This window comes from Ptychodera flava, chromosome 19 (assembly GCF_041260155.1).
Source record: "Ptychodera flava strain L36383 chromosome 19, AS_Pfla_20210202, whole genome shotgun sequence".
NCBI classification, from domain to species: domain Eukaryota; kingdom Metazoa; phylum Hemichordata; class Enteropneusta; family Ptychoderidae; genus Ptychodera; species Ptychodera flava.
Window position 1 is genome coordinate 2,767,032 of NC_091946.1, and position 6,088 is coordinate 2,773,119.

A 6,088-nucleotide genomic window follows, 5' to 3' on the forward strand; every position below is an offset into this window, starting at 1 on the left:
GTCGAGGTGATCGCGAGATTGAAGCAATGTACTTTGACGACTGACACGTACATCATGTCATTTCGTGCTGTGAAAAATCGCTGGCAGCACCTCGGTTGCGGCGTGCAGTTTCTCCACCAAAACCAACCCATTTCCAAAGCTTGCATTGAGTCTCGTTTTTGAGCACACCCACCTCGGCTGGGTACACGATTAGCCCTGTATACAGGTCTGTGTATGTGTTCCGGCGTTATGCGGCGTGGAGGCCGTATAACGCCGGGAACACACAGACCTGTACGCACGGCTTAGGTACACGATGTGCTAGCAGCTGCGCTTCAATACTTACGCAAAGCCCACTTTTGGGAGTGGGTCGGAGGGAGACACGGAGGCCGTAAGCAACGTAAAGGGTCTCGGCAACTGTCATTGCGATGTACTCACTTTTGGTTCGAAATACGATTCAACTGATACAAATAATGCACAGAGAATAACAACATTCAAACAGATCTTGTGTGTCGAGAGGTGACTCCACTCGCGAGCAGTACATCAATGACAGCACTCGCCCGGCGCGGTGTCACGATGTCACCGATGCTACACCGTGCACTGTTCAGTCCGAGTGCGATGTTTCCAAGTTCAACAAGTGATCATGTCATGTAAACTTTGTAAAACGAACCAACGTAATGGCAAGAAAATGCCCTAAAAATCTTGAAAGTTGACGAAGATTTGCCAACGATCAAATGCACAGAAAATGCATTACTCTGTACCTGTTTCACTATCACCACAGCAATCTGACATCGTTTTAGTTTTACCATTTACCCAATTGCGTCTATGGTTTTATTTGTTTCACAGTCCGTGTCATCGATACTAAATCAAACTTACAAGCAAATGCCCTGCTTAGTTTCACTATTTGACAGTAGATTGTGAGACGTGCATTTGTTTATGCGCGTGTGCTTCTCGATATCCACTGTGCTGAAGTTGGTGTGTAGGTCACAGGCCGTTCACGTTCCAGCTGTACTTTGATGGTTGACGTATGCGTAGTAATATTGGTCATGTGCTTGGGTTCAATAATGGCGGTTGGTTCAAATCGCGCGGACGCCCTTACCAACATTGAACCTTGCCGTAAACAGCAAGAAGGTGGTTTTACATATCCTTGAAGCCGTCCATAGTCACAATTTAGGTCTCCTATTGATTTGACCAGGGATTTCAGTCATCGAAAAAATGAAAAAAAGTCAAAAGATACAAATAATGTCCCTTTAAAATTGACGAAATTTGCATAGATGTGTTTCTATAGATGAGAGCATTAGTTATCGGTCGAGAGCATTAGTTGTCGGTTATATCTGATACTCCTGCCACTGTTAAATGTCTTGTATATCCTCGCTGCTGTCACATCAGTATTGCTGCTGCCAAGACCATATGATAAGTACTTTCCCATTGTTCAAAGTTTAAGAATATAGCATTACCTGTGTTTCTCTCCTGTAAAGGGAGGCAGTCGTCCGGACTGCGCGTGTGCGACTTTCTTGTTTACAAACAATGTATTTCATGCATGATATCTAGATGCATCTAGTCAACATAGCTCCAACATTTAAATTTTACGATATCCATATGTTTAAACTTTCATCAATCGTCAACGTACCCTATATTCAGTGTTTACATCGGTCGTAGGGGTCCCTGGCAACCTTTGAGAAGTTCCGACGACCCCTCCATTTAAGGAATTGTGTGTAATTGTGTAAAACAAATAAAATTGAATGTATTTATCTCAGAGTTCATCCAAATTACTTTCTATGAATACCTATTAAGTTACATGACTCTCTATTTGTGAAGTCAATGATATCATTTGAAGATTTATTTTGGTGCAGTTTGATGGAGATTTCGATGACTACATGTACATTGTAATTCAAATTATTAGTCCCCACGGACACCGTCGGGGGGACTTATAGGTTTGGTCATGTCCGTGCGTGCGTCCGTACGTCCGTCCGTTCACGCAGATATCTCAGAGATGCCTGGAGCGATTTCATTCAAACTTGGTACAAGGATTACTTCATATGTCATACATATGCACCTCGATTTGTTTTGTGATACGATCCAATATGGCCGCCAGGCGGCCATTTTATTACGATTTTTTTCATGTACAGAGCCATAACTCAGGCATATCTCAACCGATTTTATTCAAAGTTGGTACAAGGACATTGACCTATGTCATACATATGCACCTCAATTTGTTTTGTGATACAATCCAATATGGCCGCCAGGCGGCCATTTTATTACGATTTTTTCATGTACAGAGCCATAACTCGGGCATATCTCAACCGATTTTATTCAAAGTTGGTACATGGACATTGACTTATGTCATACATATACCTGTTGATTTTTCAAACAGTAAGATCAAATATTGCTGCATGGGGGCGATTTTGTCACAATTTTCTCATGTACAGAGCCATAACTCAGACATATTTCCACCAGTATCATTCAAAGTTGGTACAAGGACATTGACCTATTTCAGACATATGCTCTTCAATTTGATTCATGTCATGTAGCAGTATCATGTCAATTATTGAAGTTTCGTAATTAGGGACGATTCAGAATTTACTTCCAGGGGGGGGGGTGGAGGATTTTCAGGGGGGGGGGGGGCCACCCATTTTTCCAAGAAAATTTAGGGGGGCCAGACAAAAATACCACAATCTTTTAGGGTGGGGACAAGGAAAAAAATCATCAATTCAATATTTGCCCAGAATTTCTGATCTCTACAAAAGAGAACCATAGATGCTACCTGGGTGACAGATAAACTCAACGTGTTTAGTTAAACTCCTTTAGCTGCCAAATTCGGTAATATTCACAGTGGTTTGTTTTATGCATCTACTGCAGTATCTTGTTCTCCTCCCTGAAGCGTCATGAAATGTCCAGTATTTAGCATGTCAACACAAACCATACAGTAAACAGTCGGGGTTGTTTTTGTTGAAAAGAGATCTCGAATCAAGTCCAGGCTAGAATTCATTTATCAACAATAACAATGGTCATTTATGTTCACACTGGTATGTTGCTAAATGCAGCATTGGGTGTTCTATGTAGTGATAGAATAACAAACAAATGCTGATACACAGAGATGAACATTGAACAAATGCTAAAAATTACAGCAAATATTCAGCATCATCAGGTTGGGTTTACCTTGTAGCTTGTAAAGCAGTGTAAAGTTGCATGATAAAGAAGTGTTAATTTGTGCAAATGTATGCAAATCACCCGATTTCTTGGCTTCTTTTGCCTCCCAATTTCAAAATTTCCGAAGAATACAACTCCACTCCGACTGGGTCAAATTTTCTGAAATTTCACATTATGTTTTTTAAATGCTATATAACAAAACGATTATCAATTGGTTTTGTTTGGCAATAAAGCTCTTACATTTTTAAAAGAGGCATTTTGAATAAGAGGCATTTTAATTTTGCTGATCATGATTTAATCAATTATTAGAGTGTCAGTCTTTAAACCCCTACAATTTTAAAATGAGGATGGATAATGCCAATAAAATAGTCGTTTTATTCTACATATACTCTCCTTTCAAGTGAAATATTACATTTCAGAAAATACTGTCTAGTTAGCTCCCATAGCCATATGTATATATGGCAATGGAAGCTATTCTTATAGGCTAGGGAAATGTCTGTATGTATGTATGTCTGTATGTCTGTGTGTCTGTATGTCTGTATGTCTGTATGTCTGTATGTCTGTCCGTCAACATCAAAAACTCCAAAACCGCTGTACATTTCATCTTGATATTTGGTGTGTACATGGATGATGGGCTGTAGATGAGATTTTGTTCAAATGAAGTTGTCATTGCCAAAAATATGCAAATTAAGTGAAAAAATGTAAAAACAGTCAAAATTGAAAAAAACTCAATAACCACTGAGCAGATTACATGAAAAATTAGCATGTAAGTACTTTGGGCTGACATGAAATGATTGTGCACATCTTGGGTCAGTATCTTGGACTTGCTATTTTTCATGAATTTTTTTGTAATTTTCTCCCATTTTTGGTCAAAAAATCTCCTGCTCTGAAACCACAAGTCCGATTGATTTGAAACTTGGTATGGAAGTGCATAGGAGTGACCTTTCCCAAATTTGGGCAAATCGTGGTGAAATTTGCATATTTTTAGTTTACACGTCCATAGACTCCCATGTATAAGGCAGATCTCCATAGACTCCCATGTATAAGGCCAAAAAAAATAAAAATTTAGTTTCTCATCGTATTCATATTGCAAAAAGGATGCAGTGACACAATTTTTAGTCCCCACGGATGAAGTCCAGTGAGCTTATAGATTGGGTCATGTCCGTCTGTTCGTCCATCCGTGAGTCCATCCGTTCACGCAGATATCTCGGATATTTTGACAAAATGTCATGTGACCTTGATGACCTTTGATCTAATTTTGAGCGAGCCAATAGAGCTAGAGGTCTGATTTTTGGTATATAGGGATAACTTAGCAAAACAATTTTTTTGACAAAATGTCACGTGACCTTGGTGACCTTTGACCTAAAATATACATATTTGTCCATAATCAGTAACCACAAGTGCTACAGTCTTCATGTATGTATGATGGGACACCTTATGACGCCACATATTGTACCTCATAAATTATGCGCGTATCTAATTTTGAGCGAGCCAATAGAGCTGGAGGTCTGATTTTTGGTATATAGGGATAACTTAGCAAAACAATTTTTTTGACAAAATGTCACGTGACCTCGGTGACCTTTGACCTCAAATATACATATTTTTCCATAACTCAGTAACCACAAGTGCTACAGCCTTCATGTATGGTATGATGGGACACCTTATGATGCCACATATTGTACCTCATTAATTATGTGCATATCTAATTTTGAGCGAGCCAATAGAGCTAGAGGTCTGATTTTTGGTATATAGGGATAACTTAGCAATACAATTTTTTGACCAAATGTCACGTGACCTCGGTGACCTTTGACCTCAAATATACATATTTGTCCATAACTCAGTAACAACAAGTGCTACAGCCTTCATGTATGGTATGATGGGACACCTTATGACGCCACATATTGTACCTCATTAATTATGCGCATATCTAATTTTGAGCGATCCAATAGAGCTAGAGGTCTGATTTTTGGTATATAGGGATAACTTAGCAATACAATTTTTTGACAAAATGTCACGTGACCTCGGTGACCTTTGACCTCAAATATACATATTTGTCCATAACTCAGTAACCACAAGTGCTACAGCCTTCATGTATGGTATGATGGGACACCTTATGACGCCACATATTGTACCTCATTAATTATGTGCATATCTAATTTTGAGCGAGCCAATAGAGCTAGAGGTCTGATTTTTAGCTCCGCTGTCAGCGACGCGGAGCTTATCAAATAGGTTGATTTTCCGTCGTCGTCCGGCGTCCGGCGTCCGGCGTCCGTTGTCCGTCAACAATTGCCTTCTCCTCTGAAACCACAAGTCCAATTGCTTTGAAATTTATATGCAGTTCACTTGGGGTGACCTTACTTCAGTTTGTTCAAATCATGGTGATATTTGCATATTTGTATTTTTGGGCATTTTTTTTGTGTTTTTGGTAAAAAAATCTTCTTCTCTGAAACCGCTCGTTCGATTGCTTTGAAATTTGATATGTAGTTTGCTTAGCGTGACTTAAATCAGATTTGTAAAAATGGTGGTGAGAAATTTGCATATTTGTATTTTTAAGGCAATTTTTGTCATTTTTGGTAAAAAAATCTTTAAAAATCTTCTTCTTCAAAACTACTGGTCAGATAGCTTTTATATTTGGTACATATGTCCCTAGGGATGATCTTTTTCAGATTTGTTCAAATTGTGCAGAAATATGCAAATTTGCATTTTTAAGGCAATTTTTGCCATTTTTGGTCAAAAAATGTATTTCTCAAAAAGTAGTGGTCTGATAGTTTTGAAATTTGGTATACAGATTTCTATAGATAAACTAAGTAATATATATTGAATTTCTGATGAAATCTGTAATTTTGTATTTTTGGGGCAATTTTTGCCATTTTTGGTCAAAAAATGTGTATTTCCAAAACTACTCATCTGATAGCTTTGAAATTTGGTATAGAGGTTTCTACAGATGAACTAAATGATATTT